Source organism: Lissotriton vulgaris, chromosome 1_2, assembly GCF_964263255.1.
Source record: "Lissotriton vulgaris chromosome 1_2, aLisVul1.2, whole genome shotgun sequence".
Classification (NCBI taxonomy): Eukaryota; Metazoa; Chordata; class Amphibia; order Caudata; family Salamandridae; genus Lissotriton; species Lissotriton vulgaris.
The window spans coordinates 90,979,264-91,005,527 of record NC_141686.1 but is presented as its reverse complement, the minus strand read 5'-3'; the positions used below and the strand labels follow the sequence as shown (position 1 = coordinate 91,005,527).

At 44.0% G+C, this 26,264-nt stretch overlaps 1 protein-coding gene across 1 annotated transcript in view; it reads right to left on the bottom strand.

The window, feature by feature from the left end:
- IL17RA (interleukin 17 receptor A) overlaps nt 1-26,264 on the bottom strand; it is a 263,698-nt gene that overhangs the window by 33,158 nt on the left and 204,276 nt on the right. The gene's annotated exons all lie outside the window — the stretch shown is intronic.

Sequence of the window (26,264 nt, the reverse complement as noted above, 5' to 3'; positions counted from 1 at the left end):
ATGTTCTTAGTTCGCCCAGGCTACTGCATCCTATAGGGCCTTCCTCTTTCATATCAAACTCCTTGACAATAAATAACCACTGCAGAAGTTTTACTTTAACCTCTCCCATCCAGTGCTTAATTTGTAATAAAAAACAAAAAAAGTGCAAGGGTGCTTGCCAGGAGGCCACTGAGCTTGCACCACCCATTGGCCCTGCCAGCGCTGCAAAGTCCAGTATCAACACAACTACTAACCAACACACTTCTATAAGTGACAACTCAGATTACTCCAAGCCACCCAAATCTATAAGAATGGCTTGGGTAGCAGGTATTACTCCTTGTATTGTACATTCAGTTATTAAACAACTGTTGTGCGGAACCCGAAATTAGACAAACGCCACCATGGAGAGGACTGTCAGATGGTCAAGTGTTGATAGTGCCGGGCCACGGAAACCCCTGGCTAAAATTAAGCACTGCTCCCATCTTCTAAAGCCATCTGCTATCACTCTCTACACCACAAACTGTGTAGAATACTGATACTGTTGTGGGTTCTGGGGAATCTGAGCACAGTCAAAGAATTTAACCACCATACATGCATGGCCGGTCGCAGGGCAGACGACCTTCCATAGCATGTGAAGGACGGCAGCACTAGTTGTGCAGCGCTAGGTCAGTGGCCTTCAGCCTCGCTCATTATTTGGTTAGAGAGTTAGGCCAATTAAAAAAAATGGTATTACTATATCTTGGTTGTTTTTGATTGTTCCCAAGAGTGCAATCACCTTTTTCAGAAATCTGCTCACACACTGGCCAATTTCTGTGACTTCTCTCTTTCTTCCTACTATTTCAGTTCCATAAAGGCACGCCATAGGTCCATATATTGTAGAGTCTGTTGATTCGCTTTGGTTGCTTAGCCTTCCACAGACCCGATAAAATTCATTCTGAGCAGTGGATGTCTTGGGTGCCGCCATCTCGACTATGGATAGATCCCATGCCCCATATACCATGTTGTTGACCTTTATGGGTTGGCCAATCACTGCATCTTGGAAAATCCCAAATACCCTTCAACTTGACTTACCATGGGTGTAGAGATACTCAAAAATAGTAATAGTAGGCTGCATAAACACTATTTCTAGGTGTATCCCACAGACATATATACTGTGGTGTTGTTTTCCAACGTAAAAATATCACAGTCAGCAATGGAGGACACCACCCACACCACGGCAATGGTTCTTTTCTCAGCTTCATTAATAATGACCATATAATTCACGGTCTATTCTTCTCACATCCTGCTAGTAATTTCACTAGGTGTACCAGCAACACTACACTCACTGCAACATGACCAGACAAAGTGGTCAGGATCGCACACATCCCACTAGCACTTCCCACACAACAGTTTTCCAACCAACTTTCCCAGGGGCGGCTCCTCCATAGGGTGGAGGAGCACTTCCCCACTGCTTTCGGAAAGCAGAAACATAAAATGGTAATAACTTTCACTTATTACCATTTTATGTGTAGTTTCGGTTGGGCGGGGTTGCTCTGCGAGCAGGGCAGGGGATGAGTGGTATGACCACTCCTGAGTGAGCAAATACTGTTTGGTCGGACCTTTGGGGCTGCCCAAACCAGCCATGCACACTAAGCCTTTCTCCATGCAGGCTGCAATGCAGCCTGCATGGAGATCATGGCCTCCCAACAAGCCCCTGGCTGGGCGGCATCTCGACAGAGAGGTAAGTTTACTTTTTAATTATTTTTTTTATTATTGAATTAACCCCAGCCCCCCTCTCCCCACTGGCGACCCTCCCTTCCATCTGCGACCCCCCCCTTCCACCCCACCCGCGAGCCATACCGGCAGCGACTCAACTCTCCAACCAAACAGGGCAGGCTCTGTATGGGCACAAACTGGAATGGAATTGTGGAAGAACCCAAATGTGGACCTCTCATCCTTATTAACCCAAATGAGCACTGCAGAAGCAAAAACGATTTGAAATAACATGACCCTCATATACCCCAGGGACCTCAGCAATTGTTAAAACATATCATGGTTAATCAACAACCATTTCCCTACTGGATGTTTCACATTAAGCGTCAACCATTTATAAAAGATTGGAATCACATATCCATTAATGAACCAACAACACATTGGGAAATTAAATAAATTCATGAATAAATGTTCTTTGGAGATGCACACAATATATGAATGATTTATTTTACAGTGAATCAACTGATTTATGCCCACAGTCCCCTATTGAGAGAAAATAATGCCTGCAATGTTAGTCTTTAATAATTTACCCATAACAATTCATCCTACATTGCAAAGCAATTGTTTGTTCATTACAAAATATAAAAAACAAGCTTGGTCTTCTATCCAGCAAGAAGGGGCGGGGGTTAAGATAAGTACATGTAACAAAATAACAGAGTATGGCGCTGGATATAATTAGCAAAAGAGACTATGTATAATTTCAATTGGAGAGTCTTTGTCAAGGGCAAGGCAAGTTACATCTTCAGAGCCTATTATCCAAGCAGAGTTCATAGTATCCAAATAGAGCTTCCTGCTTTTAATCTTTGAATGTACTGTACTTTGCCATTTTAATAGTACTGTTTATTAGCACTGTCACCTCATTCCTTGTATCGCCGGTCCCCGGTCTGCCGCAGCTGTTGTGTCGATCGTTGCGGAGGGACCTGGCTCCTCCCCTATCATTCTCATTTCCAGGGTGGAATTTACATTTAAGTGCCATGATAAAACAGACGCGCAGTGGACGTGCGCCAAAGGCAAGCCTGTCTGCCCCCGTCTGCGACTGTACCGCGACTTGCGCTGGTTATGCTGCCTGAGACATTACCTCAGCTAGATTTATTTGACCCAGAGATCACCTACTTGCCTTCTCTCGTTTAGGCTCCTCCAGGTAATTTTGTTATGATCTATTAATAATGGAAAGGGGGGGGGGGATATGAGCTAGAGCTACGATGTAAAAACTGCTCCTTCTCGCTCAACAGGTGGCCAAGGAAGATAGGCAGGAGTAGGGTTGCCTCTTTGTCTCGGCCCCCTCAGCAGACCCACATATACAGCGGTTTCATATCCAGACCTGTCTAATTAACTGTAGATCCCCGCCTAAACATGCGGATGAGATCTGGCTTTGCCTCGAAGTAAACTCTTGGGATCTTATGTTTTTAAAATAAACTTGGTTAAAGGAGAGCTCTAATCCCGATGTAGGACTGGCTATTCCTGATGGCTATAGGCTGGTAGTAGCTAATTGGGCTGGTAACAGACGGAAGGGGGGGGGGGTTGGTGGGCTGGCATTGATTTTTAGAAAAGACTGGGAGATTTCGTTCAAGAAAATTGATTTTGCAGGACCAATGGAGGCATTGTCCTTCTGTATTTCAATCTCTCCTATTTTCTCCTATGCAGGACTGTTGGTCTATAGGCCCCCCGACTCCCTGCCCTCTCATTGGCTGGAGTTGTTTGACATAATAGCAATTTTATCTTTAAAACACTCCAATTTTTTGGTCCTTGGGGATTTCAACGTCCATATGGACAAGGTCAACTGCCCTATGGCCGTGCAACTGGGCGATTCCCTCAAGGGGATGAACTTGATACAAAAGGTTTCTGCACCTAGTCACGAGTCCGGCCATATGTTGGATCTGATTTTTACCAACGATGATACTTTGAAAGTGATGGATCCTTTACCAATGACTTGAACGGATCATTGACTAGTCCCCTTTATCCTGACTAGTCCCTTTCATCCTGACTAGCCCTATCTGTAATCAGCATTCTTTAGTGTAAAGACAGAAGAACTGGAGGAAGGTCTCACCTGAGCTCATGGGACCAGAATTACAGAACACTATCCCTTCATTTATAAACATCCTTCAATCAGGATGTTTGTGCCTTCAACAACTGGATCAACTCAGCTCTTGATAAGGTAGCTCCTATTAAAACAGTGAAACTGGCTAGGAAAAAACCTTCAGCTCCCTAGTTTTCACCTGAACTTCGTCAGGGATAAAACTTATGTAAACAGCTCGAGCGTCTGTGGGTGAAAAATTATGACCCAGAGGCAAAGCGTACCTATAGAATAGCATTAAAAAATGTCAATAGGTTAAAACTCAATAACATAAAGGAATATATTGCAGATCAAATGCTAACCTCTGATAATTCTCTTCAAAAGAAATATTTAAGATTGTTCAGGTATTTATGAAGTCCCAAGTTTTAAGGAGCACGATTGCCCCTTCAGCCAGTTTGTGTGAAGATTTAGCCAGCTTTTTCCAGGAAAAAATCCAGACTATCTACTCCTCCTTTTCTAAGAGCGATTTATCAAGCAAACCAGCCAAGACACCTCATACTTCCCAGTATGCTGTCAAGTGGTTTGAATTTCGTTCCGTTAGCCTGGACACATCTCTGCTTGAATTAAACAAAATGAAGTCCGGCTCGCCGGCTGACCCTTTTCATCCTAAGTTCTACAAACTACTAGCCTCTTGGCTCAATCGCCTGCTTAACATTATTTGGAATTCCTCTTTGAAGGAAGGTATCTATCCAACTTCTTAGAAAACAGCTTTTGTTTAGCCAATCCTTAAGAAAGTAGACTGCGGACCCGGTTGAATTAAAGAACTTTAGGCCGATTTCTCTCCTCTCAGAGCCAGCTAAGGTGCTTGAGAAAGAAGTCTAAACAACTGGCAGAATTTCTGGAGCCCAATAAACTTCTTCACAATTTCCAGTCAGGCTTCAGGTCTGGTTATAGCACAGAGAAAGCCCTAGTGGAAGTGACAGAAACCATACGGGAAACCATGGATCTGGGTAGTTGTGCGATGCTAGTGCTTCCGGATTTATCTGCAGCATTTAAAATTGTGTCGCACCAGATCCTCCTAGAACAATTTGAGCTTCTGGGAGTGACGGGAACTGTTTTGAGCATGTTCCACTTCTTTTTGGAGGGCAGATCTCAAAAAGTGTTCCTACCCCTGTATATGTCTTCTTCCAGCCCCGTGGTTTGTGGAGTACAGCAGGGCTCGGCTTTGAGCCCTGCTTTTTTCAATGTTTACCTTGCCCCCTTAGCTCCAATTATTGAACAACTTGGGGTGAAGGTTGTTTCGTACGCGGACGATACTCAGTTTGTGTTCTCTTTTAGGGAACACACAGAGGCTGCCTTCACTAAATTCAAATGGTGTTTGCGGAGAGTTGCGACTTGGATGACGGATATCTGTATGAAGCTAAACACAGAAAAAACAGAGGTTTTATTTTTCAATCAATCCTCTTCCTCCAGGTTGGAACTCTGGTGGCCAGGAGTTAAATCCTCCGCCTCTTCCAGCGACATCAGCAAGGAACCTAGGGTTCAAGCTAGATACCAACTAATCAGGCAGATCTCAGATCTGCCAAGTTTCCTCTTCCTGTTTTTGGAAAGCCATGCAAAGATTCCTACATCTCCTGCCAATGGACTGAAGGAAATCAGTGCTCCATGCAATAGTCATTTCTCAACTTGACTATGTTAATAGTCTGTCCCTAGGTATGCCAGACTATTTGATTAGGAAACTGCATATTATACAAAATGCAGCAGCTAGGCTCATTAGGAATGTGCCACTCCGTCCCCATCTACGGAGCCAACACTGATTACCGATCAAGAGACGGTTAGAATTTAAGGCGCTGACGTGGCATACAGAGCTACTAGAGATATTGGTCCCCAATACCTCAAACAAAGACCATCAGACCAGGGCGTTGTATTCAAATCACCAAGAGTTATTGGTGAATCCTCGTTTTGCAAAAGCTAGGATTGGTGGCAGGGCCTTCTCGGTAAGAACAGCTGCAGTGTGGAATTCTATGCCTGAGCACTTACGGAAGGCATGGTCAGAACCCGTGTTTATGAAAGCCCTGAAAACGTGGCTGTTTGATTGGGCATAAAGCCCCATTGGCCATTAGCCCTCCTTGTCCCTACTGGCTGCGCCTGTACTCCTGCTGTTAGCGCCGGAACACTTCCGTTGGAGGTAGCTGTGCGCTCTATAAGGTGCATTAATAATAATAATAATAAAACTTGGCAAATATACGAGGGCCACTGCCCCTTTACAGAACCTTTTTTGTAGGGCATGTATCTGCCACTCCCATTGTGGTAAGTCCCAGTTCTTGAGTATTAAGTGCTCCCCCTTTTGCAGGCAATGTCCTATTTGGCTGTCTTAAGGCCAGTCTAGGACAACATAAGAAAACCTTGGTGTGTCCAGATGATTCTGCATACCCATTACAGGGAACACTGGTTAAAGAGATAACTGCACTGGGTTGTGGCAATATTTTGTAACTTACTTCATTCCAGAAAGAACAAATCCCTCGATATTCCCAGCTGGTGTGAAGGAATGTGCTGTCTAAGAACCATGGTATGTAGTCTGGATTTGGCATAACATGTCCTATGAAGAATGCTGAATTGTATGAACCAGAGACTGGCTTGAAAGGCCACCTCTCTCAGGCACAAGAGCCTCCACCAATTGATGTCTATTGCGCGACTCAAATCACCCTCCCACTTTTCCCATATTTGGTCTAGGCAATCCAGTGCATTATTCGTCAACCTCTTGTAGACCAATTTTGTCCCTAAAGTAAATTTGGTCATCACTCAAGCCTCCACCTGTGAACTCAATAATGTCCTTCCAGAAAATGCTATAGAGGGCCAGTATGTGCCAGATCTGGACATAACAATACATTTAGTTATCATGAAGATCAATTTCAGGTCTAAGTTGGTGGAGCGTTTTTGCAGCATCACACACCCTGACACTGATACTGATATACCTAACCTGAGAGAAGCCAATGACGTCCCTCATCTTGAAATCCTGCAGAGGGTGATATCCAGGATATCTTTGCATCTCATAAGAGTGCACACTCCTAATCCCCTGGAAGTACGCCTTACTCGCCCATTATAGGATGTTCTTCACAAAATAAGTAGCTTGATGAGTAAAATCATGTTGCAATGGAAAGCCTGCTCAAGCATGGAAAGGAGTGGCTTCTTCCAATAAAGGACGAGAATCTTCAAATTAGTAACCTTCACTTGCAGATTATATACAAGTACAAACTGTACTAGTGTTCTTATCATCACATAATGAAAGGACTGTGTCCTCACCACTTGGTTGTAATCTGACACCTCATACCAGTAGTGTAGTCTAGTTCCTATATTCCCACTAGGCTCTGAGCATTGGAATAATATATCCTATAGATTTAACATAGGACTGAGGTCGACTAGGTCTCTATCGAATATATTAAACTTAATAGTGAGTGCCAGCTAGCTCAGAGGTCACTAGAAACTTTCTAGAATAAACAAGAAGGGATTAGTTTCTGACAACCACATAAACATGACAACTTTGTTTCCCAAGAATAAGAAATATATCTCTACGAGTGTGTTACATCCTGTCTTGCCTCTCATTATTAATTATTTATTTATGCTTGTATGACATCACTCTGTTCCACTGATGTCTTCCCTGCTTGTTATGTTATGATTCCAATCTCTACTGTATTCTAGAAGGTTTAAGTGTAATGAAGCAGTTGTACTTTGGATCTTGATCTGTGTACTTGCTGATGCTGTGCTGGACATTAAACCTACCTATTTCTACAATTGCTTCCTGCTTAATTCTAACAAATTTTGGCGACGAGGGAAAAAACCATCTTACACTCCTGTCATCTCACCAGCACAGGTACGGAGTGTCTAAAAACTTTAAAAATATTTTTGTTCTATATGTGCTCTGATTGCACCAGCGGCAGTTTTCTGATTTCTAAATTTAATTATATGTGTTTGGATAGCACCTGCGGCTGTATCCTTTCTTTGTTACTGTGGATTACCTTGGATTACACCTCCTCTCATCTTTCTATACTTATTTTTCACCTCGTGAAGAAAAACAACGTTTTATTCAACATATCTCCTTTTTAGACTAATACTCTTTCAAGCGCCATGTTCCTGTGCCTTTCCCACTTTAAATTATCCATTTTTGTACCTTTTCTCCGATGTGAAACAGTCACCGTCATCTGCATTTTTTTAATCTGTGCTCGAGCATCCGTTTCCATCCGCTGCCATTTCACGTGTCATCTCGAGCGCTGTGGCGAACTGTTTCCAAGGTTACGCGACGTCATTGTTGTTGTTGTTGCCAAGCATCGGGCAAGACAGTACCTCGCAAGACTTCCTACGCGAGTTGTCTTTCGCCGTCTTCACGCAGCGCATTATCACGTGGTATAGCGTCATTACGTCGGCGGCCATTTTGAGTTGCCAAGACAACGGAAAGCAACTTTACACGGACCTCTGTCAACGAAGTGAAATTTCGATCGTTTTGGGCATCGATCGTGTTTTTACACGGCAAGATCATTAATTCACATGTTAACTGACTCATTTAAGAACAAATATTTTCATTTATCATTTTTACAGTTATTTACATTTCCTCAATTTCTTTGATTTTAACCAATTGAAGTACAGTTACAACAGTATTTGTTTATTACAGTATTGTATTACTTATATATTCTATTCATTATGCAGTTCGATCCTCCAGCAAAATTCCTTCAAACTAAAGGTGACCCTCCTATGCCATGGGTAAGATGGAAAGAGGAGTTTATTACTTATATGAAGGCAATTGATGGGGAACGCATGGGAGCAGAAAGGAAGAAAAGTATTTTCCTTCATTGTCTAGGATCAGAAGGTCAGGTTATTTTTAGATCCTTACCTCAGGTTACAGTGCAAAACGATGGTAGTGGTGACAATTTAAATGTGTATAACGAAGCCTTATTACGCATAGAGAAAAGATTTAAACCTGTCACCAGCATTGCCCTTAATAGATTTAAATTTTATACAAGAGAACAAAAGTCTGATGAAAACTTTGATGATTTCCTTACAGGTCTGAGATCACTATCTATACATTGTAATTTTGGGATGTTAACAGATGAAATGATCAGAGATCAAATCATAGTGCATGTTAAAAATAAAAAAATACAGGAGAGATTGTGGGTGTTGGGTAATCCCACGTTAGCTGAGGCCATTTCAGAAGCTAAAGCTTTAGAACAATCTGAGAAGTGGATGGAAGTGGTTAAAGATAATGCTAGTAAAAAAACTACAGAAGAGGAAATATGCAATGTTAAACTCAGGAACGATAATCATATGCAACAAACTTATCAACGTCCTCAACCTTCATGTTTTCAACAAAATTACAGGGGAGGTTTCAATAGAAATTTTCAAGGAACTTTTGGTAGTATGGCGGTGTGTTATAGATGTGGAAATAGATCACATTTGGCGTCCTTTCCTGGATGTCCTGCTCTCAATAAGGAATGTAGAAATTGTGGTAGAATGGGACATTTCACTAGTGTTTGCAAAGACGTCAAACGATATACCACACCCTCTAAGGGAGCAGTATCTGTTCTCACTTGTAATGACACCACTCACAATAGCAATTCACAGGATTCATTACAGGTAACAGACATGATAGATAAAGGTTTTGTTGTCTCAATAATTGATATTGTTCCTGCACACATTAAAAAATCACCTAACGCTGATTTCATTATATGTCAAGTTAAGTTATCCTTAATGGTAGACTCAGGATCACCATGGACTATTATGACAGAACAGTATTTGTTTGAAAAGTTAAGTGACCATTTTAGTATTAGTAAGTTGGAACAACCAGACATTATGGCTGTTAGTTTTGAAGGACACCATATCGAAGTTGAAGGGTATTTTGAAGTGTCCATACATTTTAAGCACAGATCTGCTGACATAAAGCTTTATATTGCCAAAAAAGGTGTCAATGTCCTGGGTTGGCGTGACCAATATAAACTGGGTATTATACTTAATCCAAGAGCTAAGGAACCAGTTATGTTATGTGATGATGCACTTTATAACGAAGTAGCCACAGTGGAAGATAATTTTAAGATTGATGGTGAAGAACAAAAACTTGTTAACTCTTTTAAAAATGTTTTTTGTGACAAATTGGGGAAGCTAAAGAGTTTCTCACACAAGATTGTCTTAAAAGACAATGCTATACCGGTGAAACAAAAAATAAGGGGTGTACCTATTAGTGTGAGACAAGAACTAAAAGACATGTTAAAAGAATTGTCAGATGAAGGAATAATTGAAACTATTGAGTCAGCGGAGTGGGTTTCCCCCATAGTTTTGGTCCGCAAACCGGATCAAAAATTAAGAGTGTGTGTAGACCTCAGGGCTCTAAATGCCAATATTGTCATAGACTGTCACCCTTTACCCAATATCAACGAAGTGGTATCAATGTTTGAAGGTGCAAAAATATTTTCAACGCTAGATTTGCGTTCAGCGTACCATCAGATTGAACTTAAAGAGGAATCTAAGAAACTGACAGCATTTATTACACCATTTGGTTTATATCAATACACTAGAATGCCTTTTGGGCTGGCGTCAGCCGCGTCAGTTTTCCAAAGAGTCATGTTCATGATTTTCAGAGATTTAGATGAATATGTTAAGTGCTTTCAGGACGATATTCTGATTTTCTCAAGGAATGAAAATGACCATGTAGGACATCTCTATGAAGTTTGCAAAAGGTTGGAAGATCATGGGCTTACCTTAAAAGCCCACAAATGTAAACTGTTCCAACGTTCTGTTGAGTATCTAGGACATACCTTATCTGGAGATGGAATTATTCCCAAGAAAAATAATGTTGATGCCATACTCAAAGCACCATCTCCTGTTAATAGGGATCAATTACTGTCTTTCACAGGAATGTGTGAATACTATAGCAAGTTTGTGCAAGGTTTTGCTACCAAAATGGAACCGCTGCGAAGTTTGTTGAGACAGAATGTGATGTATGTTTGGTCTAAGGAACAACAGGAGGCTTTTGAGTCAATAAAAAGGGATATTGTCAATGCCCCCACATTGAAACCTTTCAGGATGAAGAAGGAATGTGTTATAACTGTGGATGCGAGTCTATATGGACTAGGGGGTGTTCTGTCACAGAGAGAAGGAAAAGAGGAGTGGAACGTAGCCTTTGCCTCTCGCACTCTAAATGACTGTGAAAGGAGGTATGCAGTGATCGAGAGGGAGCTTCTTGCATGTGTATGGGCTGTTGAACATTTTCGTTTGTATGTCTGGGGCTGTAGATTTATTCTGCGAACGGATCATAAGCCGTTAGTTAATATTCTATCTACTGGTGGTGGATGGAATTCGACTGCCAGAATTGCAAGATTGTCATCCAAGTTACAGGAGTATAATTTCAGTACGGAATATGTTCCAGGAAAAAAAATGTCACAGCGGATTTTCTTTCTCGACTTCCATGTAAACAAAATGGTGTTGATGTTATTAGAGAGTTTGATTTTTCTGTATCTATTACTGACGTTTTGGGTGATCAGTTTCAAGAGATTACTGAGGAGATGTGGAATAAGTGCATTAGTGAAGACGATAAGTGGAGCACCCTCAAAAAATTTGTGATGGAGGGTTGGCCCAGGAAAAATATGATTATGGAGGAGTTGTTGCCTTTTGCTAAAGTTGCGGATGAGTTGGAAATGGAGAATGAGTTTTTGTTTAAAGCTGGCAAATGTGTTCCACCGCAGGGTATACATGACATGATTCTCAAATTGGCTCACAAGACACACCCAGGTATATCGTCCATGAAGAGATTGATAAGGACTTTTTTTTGGTGGCCTGGAATGGATGCATTCATTGACAGAACTGTAAGGGAATGTACTGAGTGTACATCTAGTGAAAAGATGCTTAGAACTAATGTTCCACCTTTAAAGGTGACAAAATGGCCAGAGGTGCCTTGGAAAAAATTAGCTTTTGACATTGCGGGACCTTTCAAGAACTTGCCAGAGAATTCACGTTTTGCGTTGGTGTTAATTGATTTCCATTCCAAGTGGCCAGAGGTGAAGTTTGTTCCCTCTGCCACCACTAATGCTGTTATTTTGTTTTTTAAGGAGATTTTTGCTCGAGAAGGCTGTCCTTCTGTTCTTGTAACGGACAATGGTGTCCAGTTGAAATCATTAGAGATGGAAAACTTTCTGAAGGGACATGGTATTGTGCACAAATGTACATCTTTATATGAACCACATGAAAATGGTCAAGTAGAAAGGTTCAACAGGGTGTTGAAGTCTTATGTCGCTGATGTCATTAATACACGTGGAGAGTGGTTGAGTGAGTTGAGAGAGAGGTTGTGGGTTTATCGGATAACACCCCATTCCACGACTGGTATTAGTCCTTTCAAATTATTGAAGGGTAGAGATCCAGCCTCCAAAATCTGTCCATGGTGGCTTATGGATAAATGTCAAGACAAATTATCAACTAGGGAATGTGTACATGATACGGCTAAAAGAGTCGAAGAGAAACAGAATAAGACCATGTGCTGGTACAACAAAAAATGGAATGTCAAAATGCATGATTTTGTTGTAGGGGATTGGGTGCGAATTAAGAAACCTGGTCTAATGACTAAAGGTTCCTCTAAGTTTAGTAGACCTATACAAGTAAAAAAAGTGTTCTCTAATTCTGTTATTACTCAGGATGGTAAGTTATGGAACACCAAAAGAATTGCAAAATGTAACCATGATGCTCAGGGTGCCTGTGCTAAGAATTTACCGTGTTCTGATATTTCAGGGCAGGGTAATCAAGACACCATCGCCTCAAGGATCAAACGTGATGTGCGGGTTACCAATAGACCTTTGAAATATAGAGACTACGTTTAGTGTATCTTTGTTGTGGAAAAGGGGGATGTGTTACATCCTGTCTTGCCTCTCATTATTAATTATTTATTTATGCTTGTATGACATCACTCTGTTCCACTGATGTCTTCCCTGCTTGTTATGTTATGATTCCAATCTCTACTGTATTCTAGAAGGTTTAAGTGTAATGAAGCAGTTGTACTTTGGATCTTGATCTGTGTACTTGCTGATGCTGTGCTGGACATTAAACCTACCTATTTCTACAATTGCTTCCTGCTTAATTCTAACAGAGTCGCGGAAACAATAGATTAGTATTTCACTCAGTCAATCATGCTTCGTTTCATCAGAGGTGCAGAGAAATAGAGAGACAGGCGTTTTCAATAAAAGTATTTCTTTCTCATGTAGAGGAAATTAACTGCTACAATCGTAATACTGGCTGTAAAGTGTAATGCGTACAGTACAAAGAGTATTATAAAATAATACTGTAAAAGCATGGTATGGTTTCTAAGCCATAAAATACATACATAAATACCAAAGACTAAAAGTACTCAACTGGTGCTTCTAAAATACGCCTACCCCAATGTACCTAACCTAAGTCTAGTACGAGGGAAGAAGTAAGTATGGTGTAACATAGGTTTAGTTTCTTTGCCAAGAATCTATCCAAGATTTCTCTTAGGGTCTAATCAGCTAAGTACCTTGGTTTAGAATGAAGGAGGTCTGGTATCTCTGTCTCGGGACTCGATTTCCCAACACCCCGCAAGGGGAGCTTGGAAACACTGGAGCTGGATTCTCAGCGAGAGAAAGGCAGCCTCTCTGTCAGGGCGTCAGCTGGAGAGTCGGCTTCCTTCGGCACTTGCTGTAGCGAGCTGCGTCGGGCAAGTAGATAGTCAAACTGCTCCAAACCACTGTGTGTTTGCTAGGGCAAGTGTAGGCATATTTATACCTGGAAGGTGCCTGGTTTGACGTAAAGTTGGGCATAATAACGTCACCAAAGAACCCCAAGGGAATGGTAGTTCTTTAAAAACTCCATGATTTCTAGGACAAATCAATATTCAAGCAAGGGGATGTCCCTGACTGCTGAAGCAGAGTTTTCCAAGGAATTGTTGTGGCTTTTCAGAACTAGTGGAAGTATCCATGCCTGTATTTGGACTGCATGGGCTATGTCTAAATATGGTTATGATTTCTATGCCTATATAAGGGTAAGGTGAATTGTACCTATATAAGGGCATGAATCGGGAAAATTACACTAGGGTCCTAAAACGCTATACAACAGTAGGTCATCTCTGACGTATCAGGCCAAAGGACCGAAGGATATTGTGAAAAGAAGCCAGCTTGGCCTGTTCTCCTCCACAGCTTACATTTCTGAGACACAGTCACCGACCCTAACCAATGAAATACGTTCCAAACATAGAAATGCCACCCAAGCTCTAAATTCCTGTTCAAGCCAATTGTTTCAAAAAAAGCACCACTCCGGGGAATCAAATACATTCTCTCCTTCCAAAGACAGGATGGCCAAGGATCCATTACATGGCTCCCATATGCCACACAAGTATACTTTCAATGCAAATTAAATCTGATAGATCTTTGGGGCATGAACATTTACTCATCATGATTAATGAGAGTGAAGATCTCTGGAACAAACTGTATATTAGTCAAACATTTTTAACATACACAGCAGAAATTCCAGGATTTGGAGAGCACTCATTTGCTGACTTCCTCTCTTTGTGAATGAGGGTTACCTGGAATCGCTCACACCATTGGGCAATTTCTCCTCCTTTTTTTGCCTCACTATACACGTTCTTCAAAATTGTTCTGACCTGATCAGGCAGTCTCTTAACAGTTCAACTGGGAAGTCATTTGGTCCACACACTTTCCTAGTTTCTTACTGACTGAACTAATTGACCATGTTGCTAATCATTAGAACTCCTATATCCCTATCCACCTCCATTAGACAAGTCATCTGCAGAGATGTTTCATCAAGGAGGCATCATCCTTAACAAGATTACCCCTACCAATAGGAGGAGCATAAAAGCAATACGCCCAGTTTATCAAACACTTTACTCTGCTGCGTAGATGGTTCACAAATGTAAATAACGGTGGTCCTCTGCTTCCCCTTCCCAGGTACCAGTAGCTGTCACATAAAAGCCCTGTGGTTCGACTTACTTACTGGACATTTCTAATGATCCAAACACTCTAAGTAGTGAGGCCACCCTAAGTGACCCACAATTGAACTGAGTAAGAGGCAGATGTTTATACCTTGTACAGCCAACAAACTGACATTTCCTTACCCATTAAGTGGTGCTCCATTAAATGTATTATTTATTTTTTTTGTAATCATTTTATTTAGTTTTTTTAGTTCGTACAATATAAACGGCCTAGACAAGCTATACATGGAGAAACTTTACCAAGACATAACCCATGACAGGAGGGTAAAAGGTAAACATCGACATCAGTAGCATCAAAGAAACCTGCAGGTTCCAGGTAAGTCCATGGCTCATAGAAAAAATATAAGATAAGCCATCAAGTGAATCTACGATTAAAAGCTTGCTCATAAAGATGCTAAACTGTGACAAACCGGATGGATGTGTGTGTGGGGTCCGGGGGAGGATGGCAATGAGGGAGGGAAAAGCATCCTGGTAGGTAGGATAGGAACAAAGAATCTGCAGGTATTGGATAAAGGAGATGGTCCAAGGAGCTATACGGCAAGGCTAAAAATAGTAAGTATGTCAAGCTGTCCAGTGAAGAAGGCATAAGGCCCAGACATAAAGTAGAGGAGAAGGGTGTAAGTGGCTCTTTAGGAGACTTGAGAAGAGTCCTCCCATAGCTAAGTCATGGCATGTAAACGGGTGTCCCTGGCTGGACTCTTGCATCCCAGGCATTATGATGTAAGGGGGGGAAGGGGAACATAAGGGAGGGGGTTCAGGAGGAAGAGGTGGTCCCATTGTTAATGTGTGAGGTTACAACGCGATCCTTTAGATCGCGGTACGTTACTTTGCGTTTATTACAACGCAAGTCGCTACAACGACTTGCGCTAGAGGCGCTGGACTTAGGAATAGTATGACTTACTATTCCAACTCCAGTGTGTGTAACCATAAGGGAAGGTGTTGGAATAGTAAGGAATATGCTACTTACCAGTATGCATCTGTTCTTGGCATGTAGGGCTGCTGACATTCATACCTGTGCATAGATCGCCACCTAGTGTTGGGTCCGGATGATTGCACATTGTTGTCCTGGAAGAGTCTTCGAAGTATCACGAGATAGGTGGCTCCTCCCTTGGACTACAGTGCGCATGGACATCCTTTCAATCCTTAGATTGTTTTTCGCCATTGTGGCAGAGATGGAGTATAGTACAGTAAGAGATGGCCATGCAAAGAGTGAATGCTACAGCTGCGACAGGCACCGGGGAGGCGGGAGGGCGATATGAATGTCAGCAGCCCTACATGCCAAGAACGGATGCATACTGGTAAGTAGCATATTCCGTTCGAGGCATGTGGGCTGCTGAATTCATATCTGTGCATAGAATGTATAGCAGTATCTCCCCTAGCGGCGGTTGCCCGTGCCAGCTGCAGCAGTCTGAAAAAGAGTTTTGAGAACAGCCTGTCCTACAGCAGCTTGCTGTTTGGAATGTACATCTACACAATAGTGTTTGGTAAATGTATGTATGGTTGACCATGTGGCTATTCTACAAATTTCGTGTAAAGGAATATTTCCTAGGAAAACCATGGATGCCCCTAGTTTGCGTGTAGAATGCGCCCTAGGGGGAACTGTTAAGGTGCGTTTTGCCTTTAAATAACATATCTGAATGCACTTAACGATCCATCTGGCTATACATGATTTTGAAATAGGGTTGCCTTTGTGTTGCGGTGAGAAAGCAACAAACAACTGTTTTGTTTTGCGAAATGCCTTAGTTCTATCTATATAGTATAGAAGAGCTCTTTTGACATCTAGAGTATGTAAGGCCCTTTCAGCAACTGTCTGTGGATTTTGAAAGAACACTGGCAGTTCTATTGTTTGATTTATATGAAAATGGGATATCACTTTTGGCATGAATTTAGGGTTTGTTCTCAGAACTACTCTATATGCATGTACTTGAATGAATGGGTCTTGAATAGTTAGGGCTTGCAGCTCACTAACTCTTCTAAGTGAAGTAATGGCAATAAGGAAAGCCAGCTTCCAAGTAAGAAATTGTAGTTCGCATGAGTGTAGTGATTCAAAAGGTGGTCCCATAAGTCTGGGTAAAACGATGTTTAGATTCCAGACTGGTGAAGGTGGGTGCTTTGGGGGAATTACTCGTTTAAGTCCCTCCATAAATGCTTTAATTGCTGGCACTCTAAACAGTGAAAGGTGATGCCTGTTTTGGAGATATGCTGCTAACGCAGCTAAATGTATCCTGCTGGATGAGCAGGCTAAATTGCAACGTTGTAGGTGCAAGAGATAGCAAATGAAGTTCTGTGTAGAAGCATCTAATGGGTTTATATCATTGTTACTGCAGTAAATGACGAATCGTTTCCACTTTGCTGCATAACATGCCCTGGTAGTGGGTTTTCTTGCCTCCTTGATAATATTCATGCAGTCTGGAGGCAAGTTCAGGTATCCAAACTCTAGGATTTCAGGAGCCAGATCGCCAGGTTCAGCTGTTGTGGATTTGGGTGTTGGATTTCTCCATGGCTCTGAGTTAGAAGATTGGGTGTGAGTCGCAGTCTTTGATGAGGCACCTCTGACAGTTCTAGGAAGGTTGTGTACCATGTTTGCCTCGCCCATGTGGGAGCAACTAGGATTAGCGTCTTTGAATGTTGGCGCATTTTGCGTGCCACTAGCGGTATTAATGGAGCTGGGGGAAAAGCGTACGCAAATTTGCCTGACCAGTTCATCCATATCGCATTGCCCTGCGACTGCAGATGTAGGAACCTGGCGGCAAAGTACTGGCATTTTGCGTTTTCGCTTGTGGCAAACAGATCTATCTCTGGTTGTCCCCCCTGCCGGAAGAATGGTCGGAGCACATTAGGGTGAATCTCACATTCGTGCATCTGTTGACTGCGCTTGCTGAGCAGGTCGGCTATTTGATTGTTCTTGCCTGGGAAGCATGTTCCTCTGAAGGGCCCATTTCCACACACTTTGAGCTAGATGTGATAGTTGTGGGGAATGTGTTCCTCCCTGTTTTTGAATATAATACATAGCTGTCATTTTGTCCGTCCGGATCAACACAGTCTTGTTGCATAAGTGTTTTTTGAACGCTTTTAGTGTTAGAAAGACCGCCATCAACTCTAGTAGGTTGATGTGCATCTTCTTCTGTTGTATAGTCCATAGACCCTGGACTGTGTAATGCAGGACATGGGCTCCCCAGCCTATCAGGGATGCGTCCGCCGTCATCACTATTTGTGGGACAGGCTCCTGGAACAGTCGTCCTTTGCAAAGGTTTTGTGGATTCCACCAATGCAGAGAGTTGTATGCCCGAATGGTCACCAACACTAGGGGCCAGATGTAGGTGGCCATTTACCGACCGGTAACGGCCGATTTCGGCCGTTACCGACCGGTAAATGATCATTTGTGATGTAGGGGCCCTATTTTACCGATTCAGTAAATTTACCGAATCGGTAAAGTACCGAATCGGTATTTTTACCGATTCGGTAACTTGCAGATGTAGGTGGGACTCTTCTTAATCCCACAGGCCTTACAAAATCGGTATTTTACCACCCAATCCAATTGGGTGGTAAAATACCGAATTCAGGTGTGCATGCACATGTGTGCATGCACACCTATGCCATGTGACAGACAGACATGCCCACAGGGCATGTCTGTGTGCCACATGGCACGCATGCCTGAATTCGGCGTGCTAGAGGGTGTCAAAGTGACACCCCCTGCACCCTTGCAACATTTGGTATTAACCGAATCAGTAAATACCTATTCGGTAATGCCCATTGATTCCTATGGGCTTCAATGCCCATAGGAATCAATGGGTATTACCGAATCGGTATTTACAGATTCGGTAAATACCGATTCCTACAGAATCGGTAATTCAATTACCGATTCTACCTACATCTCCCCCCTTCTATTTTACCGATTCATAAATACCGAATCGGTAAAATTCGGTATTTATGAATCGGTAAAACAGAAGTACCTACATCTGGCCCTAGGTCTTTTAATTGTCCCTGAGCTGGGTTCCACTGCCTTGCTAGGCACTCCTGTAGCGGACGCATGTGTAGTCTGGCATGAGGGACTATGAATATGCACGAGGCCAGCATGCCTATTAGTTGCATGAACACTCGAGCTGGCAATGAGTGTTGTGGTTTGAACCTTTTTATTAACGTTTGCATTCCGTTGATCCGTGCTGTGTTTGGATATGCTTTTGCTGCTAGTGTATCTACTGTAGCTCCCAGGTACTGTTGTACGTTGGAGGGTTGTAGGCTTTGGGTAGTTCAGTGAGAAACCTAGACTGTGCAGGAGATGAATGGTCTTTGACATGTGGCTGGCACATTGCTGGGCCAATGGCGCTTGTATTAGCCAATCGTCCAGATATGGGTACACATGAATGTGTTGTCTCCTGAGATGCGCCGCCACTGTTGCTAGGCATTTTGTGAACACCCGTGGAGCTGTTGTTACACTTTGAACTGGTAGTGTTGTCCTTGAATTGTAAACCTGAGATACTTTCTGTGAGCAGGGTGTATTGGTATATGAAAGTATGCGTCTTTGAGGTCTAGAGTTGCTAGGAAGTCTCCCTGCCGCAGCAGTGGTAAGACTTGTTGCAGAGTGAGAATGTGAAAATGCTCTTATAAAATGTACTGGCTGAGGGGCCTGAGGTCCAATATTGGTCTGAGAGACCCATCCTTTTTGGGAATGAGGAAGTATAGTGAGTATACTTCTGTACCTTGATGTTTTAATGGGACTGGTTCTAAGGCCCCCTTTTGCAGCATACTGATGACCTATTGCTGCAATAATGTTATATGTTCCTTTGACATTGGACGGTGTACGGGTGGTATGTTGGGTGGTGTGGATGTGAGTTCTTGGCAATAGCCATGTTGGATAATTTGCCTGACCCACTTGTCTGTAGTGATGTTTAGCCAGACTGGTAGGAACTGTTGTAGTCTTCCCCCGACTGGTGTTGTATGGTCTGGGGGTAGTGCTAAGAAGTCACTGTTTGGTATTAGTGGAGGATCTATTGGCATTGCCTCCACGCCCTCTACCCTTGTTATTATTTCCTCGGTATCCACCACGATTTGTGTTTTTATTGTATGTGGATTGCGTATTACTTTTGTATGTGGAGGATTGCTGCAATGTATTACCTCGCGCTCCTCCTCTGTAGTTGGAGCGACGAAAGGAGCGACGAAAAGGAGCCTCTGTGTTGTTGTGACTGAAGAGCCCCCATTGACTTTGCAGTCTCTGTGTCCTTTTTCATTTTGTCCAGAATTGAGTCAACTGCTGGACCAAATAAAAAATCTTGATTGATTGGCTGGTTAAGAATTGTGGTCTGGACCTCACTCTTAAATTCAGATATGCAAAGCCATGCGTGTCTCCTAAGCAGTACGCTTGTGTTGATAGACCTGGCAGCTGTGTCTGCCGCGTCTAGAGCACACTTAATGAAGGCATTGGTAATGAACTTTCCCTCCGGTACAAGTTCATCGGCCTGCTCTTTGAAAGGCTCAGGTAAGTGTTGGAGAAATGCTTCTCAGCTGTCATAGTGCGCTCTGTCGTATCTAGCCAACAAGGCTTGGGTATTGTCAATTCTCCATGAGTTTGCTGCTTGAGCAGCTACTCTCTTGCCTGATGCTTCTAAAATCTTTGACTCCTTATCAGGAGGAGGAGCCTCTCCAGTAGTTTGAGAATTAGCACGCTTACGTGCGTTGGAGACTACCAATGAGTCTAGAGGCAGTTGTCCCCTGATGTAAGTAGGGTCTAATGGTGCAGCCCTATACTTTTTTTCAATTCTAGGGTTGATGACACGTGCTCTAGCAGTGTCTTTGAATATGTCATTTGCGTGCTTTAGCACCCCTTTTAACATGGGAAGTGTTTAGACACTTTTTTCTGATGTTGCAAGCGTATCAAACAGAAAGTCTTCCTCTATAGGATCTGAATGCATTTCTACATTATTCTATAGCGCTGTTCTATCTATTAATGAGTTGAATGCCACCGTGTCTTCTGTAGGTGATGGTCTAGCTGGGTATGCAGGTGTGTCTGTAATGGGTTGAGCCTCATCAGGGTCTGGGTCATCCCCCCATGGTTGTGAGTTGGGGTCTACATCTGGGTTTTGTGGATATCCAAAAATTAGCATCTGTGTCATGATCTACATCTGGCTCGTAGTCAGAGCGTGTAGGTGAGTATGGTGCATATGGAGTAGTAGGCATAGCTGGAGAGATAGGCTCGAAAAGAATAGGAGAGGTTGCACAGTCTCTTTTCTTTTTGAGTGGAATAGTAGAAAAGTCTTCAGCAGGCGCTGGTCTTTTCTTCCTTTTGTAAACAGTCACTTTCCCAGTATTAGGGTCAATATATAGTTTAGACTGATCTTCTGTAGAGGGGTCTGGATGGATGATCTCCTCTTCCACAGTCTTTTGCCTTTTCGCCAATGTTTTCGATTTGACCTTTTTCGGTTCGATGCCCTTTTTTGGTTCGACCGGTTTCGGTGCCTGGATCAGCTTTTGAGGCTTTATGGGCAGTGTCTGTTCGACAGGTTTTGTCGGTGCGATGGATTTCACAGGTTGCACCACTTTTTTTGGCCCGATTGGTTTTGTTGGTTCGATAACCTTTATCGGGTGTCTTGGCTTGTTTGGCTGTAGAGGTGTCCTCGGAACCTGTGGCTTCGGCTCGATGCCCTTCTTCCGATCGATGGGCTTCAGCTCAACCGTTCTTGGTTGGTCTACTTTTGGTTTCGCTTTCGGTTCGACGACCGTCTTGGGCGTAGCCCTTTTGCTTTCGTGGACAACCTTTTGTCCCTTTTCGGCTGTCGAACTGGATTTGTTCGAGTCGACATGCCTTGGCTTCGAAGGTTTATAAGGAACGCTGGCCTTCGGCTCGGCGCCCTTTGTGTTTATCACCTTCGGTTCGACGACGTTCGGTCCAAAGACTGTTGTGTCTATGACTTTCGGTTTCGGTTGAACCGCTCTTACGTGTCTCAGAAGGCTCTTTTTGTATATTCTTAGCCGGGCTGTATTGCGGAGCTATAGAATCAGTGTTTAGATCTTGGCTAAGGTCTGTTGGCGATGCCTCAACCTGATATTGGCGTAGTGTCTGTGTGGGGCGGTGTACTTACGGTTCGCCCCCCGTTGTCATCGGAGTCGTCTTCGACAGCTACGATGTCTTGGTCGTAGTCCTCGACAATTTGTTCTTCCTCGTCGATATAATATTCGTCGTGCTCGGAGTCTTGATCCTCTTCTTGATCCGAGTCTTCGACGTCAACTAGTTCTTCCTCGTCGTCGAAGATATTCTCGGGCTCCGGTGCCGACCTCTGCATCTCTTGCCTTGCCGCCCGCCGATTCCGGATCGTCTTCTTGGACCGGAACTAGGCACAAGCTAGGCAATCGCCTTCATTATGATCTGGCGATAAACATTTGTTGCATACAGGATGCTTATCTGTATGCGGAAACTTTGAGTTGCACTGCAGGCAATATTTGAATGGACTTCGTTCCATCTGTAACGCCCATATGTTCCCGGGATCGGGGACGGCCAGGACACAACAAGAGAAGCAGACGGTAAGTGGCTAACAAAGTCTTTAATGAAATAAGAAGACAACTGGCTGGATTGGCCGAACAGAAGATAATAAACGAAAAGAAAACAATGTCAACGATACCCTTAGCAGCCCCAGGGGCTCTTACCGTCCTCCGCATGTACACCGGTCCCGGTGTACGCCAACAGAGGGCACAGTGCTAAGCAACGGCCGAAAATGCCGTTCGACAGCTGCTAGGGATGGATTGTAGGTGGTGTGGGCGCTCTTGATGTTGTCACGAACTTGGGAGCGCCCAGCCGGGCGCTCTACCATACAGCCCATGATTGGAGCCAGGGAATAGCCGCTCAACCTACTCCTCCGAAAGAGCACACCCTCTTGGTTGGTTAGAGGTTCTACGTTCAACCTCTGGTGTCTCGTAACAGAGACGCGGCAAACGCCTCCGTGGCGTGCGTCTCTGTTTGCAATACTGTGGAAGGAGAGGGGCAGAGAGCAGCCGCTCGATCTTGCCTCCTTTCCTCTTCCGGTTTGCCGCACAGAATGGAGTCCAACGCGCTGGATTCTATGGCTGACTCCGACGTCGGCAATGGATCAGAATATCCTATGCTGCGTCCTCGCTGAGAAACGCTTATGAAGGCGTTTCCGGTCCGCGAGCCTCTCGCTAGGCAGGCTGGTCGTTGTAGTCTCGATCCTGTGAGGGCGCCGATCAGTCCGTGTTGGATCGCGCTGCATTCAGCGGGAACATCAGGGGCGAGGGGAATCATGACACCATCGACCGTTGGTCCACGTGGCGCCGAGAAGGCCTAATGGCCCGATTCGACGACCGGAGTGCAAGTAGATTGTGAAGAAAGCTTTTCGGTACCGATCGAAAACAATACCGACGAATCCGAAGGCCTTTTGGCCTTTTAGATAAGTTTATTTCAATTCCGAACTTGGAGTACAGGAAAATGCATCCGAACCCAATGGCGGAAAAAAACAATCTTAGGATGGAGAGGATGCCCATGCGCACTGTAGTCCAAGGGAGGAGCCACCTATCTTGTGATACTTCGAAGACTCTTCCAGGACAACAATGTGCAATCGTCTGGACCCAACACTAGGCGGCGATCTATACACAGATATGAATTCAGCAGCTCACATGCCTCGAACATCATACTATTCCTTAGTGTAGAGCGCTATCCAGGGCAAGTCGTTGTAACAACTTGCGTTGTAATGACCGCAATGTAAATGTATTGCAGTGTAACGACTGCGTTGTAAAAGTCGTTCGCCCCCATTGTAAGATTCTGATAATCCCGTCTCATTCTGGGGCTATCTGGTGGTGATAAAGGCCCTTAGTTTCTTCCCTGCTTGTGCCTCAGCCTGTAGGTCCAAGGCCCGTCGCCATGTCCCACTAAATAGGAGTCACCAGGATTTTTCACTTCATGGTAACAATGCGTTTTGCTAGGTGCAGGGCTAAACCCAGGCAGCTGGGAGCTGCTCTGTGCTTTTTGGATCATATGTAGATGCCAAAGGTTCCGACTTCCCAAGTGTCCAACCCCTGAATGCCTGTAACTGCTAAGCGTTTCTGCGTACCCTCTTCCCCCTATAGACTCAAACGGGGGCAGGTCCACAGAACATACTTGAAGTGTTGCCCTGGGGTACTGCTTTCAGGCCAAGTGTCTGGGAGTGCGATAAATCCTATGAATCCTCCTGAGGAAAGGTAGGCCCTGTGTAATATGTGGAACTTGATTAGTTTGAAATGAGCGGTTTGCAAGATCTTCGAAAGATGTTCTGGGGATATTCTAAGGCCCTAAACCACTCTTTATCTTGCAAGTCTTTAACTATCTCCTCCTGCCAGGTGACCTTCAGGGGATGTAGTGAGATCAGAGCATTGGTGATGAGGGCTCTGGCCTGCCAGGTAATAAGTATCTTCCCATTTCCTATCATGTGTAGAATATTAATGAGTTGGTTGGTGGCCGGTACAGAATCTCCGGCACCCCCATGTCACGAGGATGCAGCAAATTAGACTGTATGTTAGAAACTGCCCTTTCTGGAGGCCAAATTGCTTTAGTAGGGCTACAAAAGACAGAAACTGACTGTCCCCGAAAAGTTCCCCCAAACTCGTGACTTCTGCTTGATCCCAATACCACAATTCATGCTTAGTTAAGGATCCCTGTCCCATAGGAAGACCCAAGACAGGAAGAAGCGTAGAGGAGGGTGAATCGAAGACACACACCTTGTGATCCACATTCCCTCAGCTAGGCTCTTGAGGGCTACCTGTAGAAAGCAGAGGGGAAGTCAGTTTGTTGGAGGGCTCCCAGGACCATCAGGGTCAAAACTGCAGCCCAGCCCAGAGAAGGGTACAGGGTGCTGATGTCCTCTAGAAAGTGCTCAGATACCAGTGGGTCAGCCACTGTAACTGGGCTACTAGCTAGTAAAACTCCAAGTTGGAGGCATCCAGAACCACCCTCACCCAACCCCCAATCTAGGGGAAGGTAAATCTTTGAAAAGGCCACCCAGCACCAGGAGTTAGGACAAATCAGCTCACTGAGTAAATTGTTAAGATCCTGGAAGAAACTCCAGGAGAGCACCACCGGGAGATTGTAAAAGTGGTAAAGAAGCTGTAGGAGCATCACTATGATATGACCCAGGGCAGACAAAGTGACTGCCAAAAGGCAAGCTGTAAGGTTACCATTGAGGAGGTCCTGGTTCGCATAGAATACGTGAATCTCCAAGTATTGGGAGGAGGTGGCCTTCCCCCGAACCGGGCCCTCCCCCAGGTCCAAGCTTACCAGGGGTCAGGGGCAAGACGCAAGACTTATTCCAACTTACCCGCAAGCCTGAGAGAACCCAAAGGAGCTGGAGTAAGGAGCTGGGAAATACTGGAATGGGTGTCAAAGAGATCTTTGATGTAGAAAAAAAAGGGAAATTGCAAGGATCCTAGCTGGTATGGGGATACCCCAAATCCCTCTCAGACAGGCGCAAATGACTGGCTAGGTGCTCCATCGCTAATGCAAATAGAAGGGGGAAAATAGGCATCTCTGCCTGGTACCTCTTCCAACGGGTATCACTTCCGATATCAAGGCCCAGAACTTGACTCTAACAATGGGATCAGAACATAGTAACCGAACTAACTCAATATAGCGCATGCCGAAGCCGGACCGGACTAGATCGCTAAACAAGTATTCCCAGCTGAGGGAATCAAATGCCTTTGCTAAGTACAGAATTAGGGTTGCAGCTCGTGGTCAGCATATCTTCACTGTCTTCATATTTCTATAGAGCCGTCTGCTATTTAGAGAAGTGTTGCGACTGGGGATGAAGTTGTTTTCATCTACAAGGACCAAACAGGGGAGCACCTGTTGTATATGGCAGGCTAATATCTTGCTTAGAATTTTGGAGTCTGTGTTTGAAACCACTAGAGGGCTGCACCCAGGTTTGTTGGATCGTTTTCTGATTTTAGCAGTAAGACTAATATGGCCTCTTGAAGAGTGGCTGGGCGATGCCCCAAACTAAGCGCTGCTTTGTACAGTTTAACCAGTTTCATGTAAGGTAACTTGCAAAGTCTTGTAAAACTATTGGGACACCATTGGTTCTGGAAGTCTTACCCGTGGCCCAGTCAGTGATTACTGCTTTGATTTCTTGGCTAGCGATCAGCACGTCTACCTCCTCTCATGCCTCCAGAGACGGCTCGAGGGTTGTGGCCACCCTCTAAGAAAGCCCAGATGATATCTGTAGGAACTTTGGGGTGGACAGTATAGAGCTCTAGTAAAAGTAATACATGCCTAGTGAATGTCCTGTTGTGAGTAAAGCGGGGAGACATCCTGGCTGCGAAGGGCCGTTACTGGGGTTTGTCTGGCCTTCCTGTTAAGAGATTTCCAGACAGTTCCTCCTCTGAATGCATCCAGGCAGCGTGGGCTGTATAATCGAAACAGTGCAATCGCTCCACCAACACGAGATGGGGTCTAAGTGTCAGGTCTTCGGCAACCTTCCTTTAGATGTCTACACAAGTCTTTTCAACCTTATCCAGCTCAAGAGTTAAAGAATGTTGCTCGCACAAGATAGT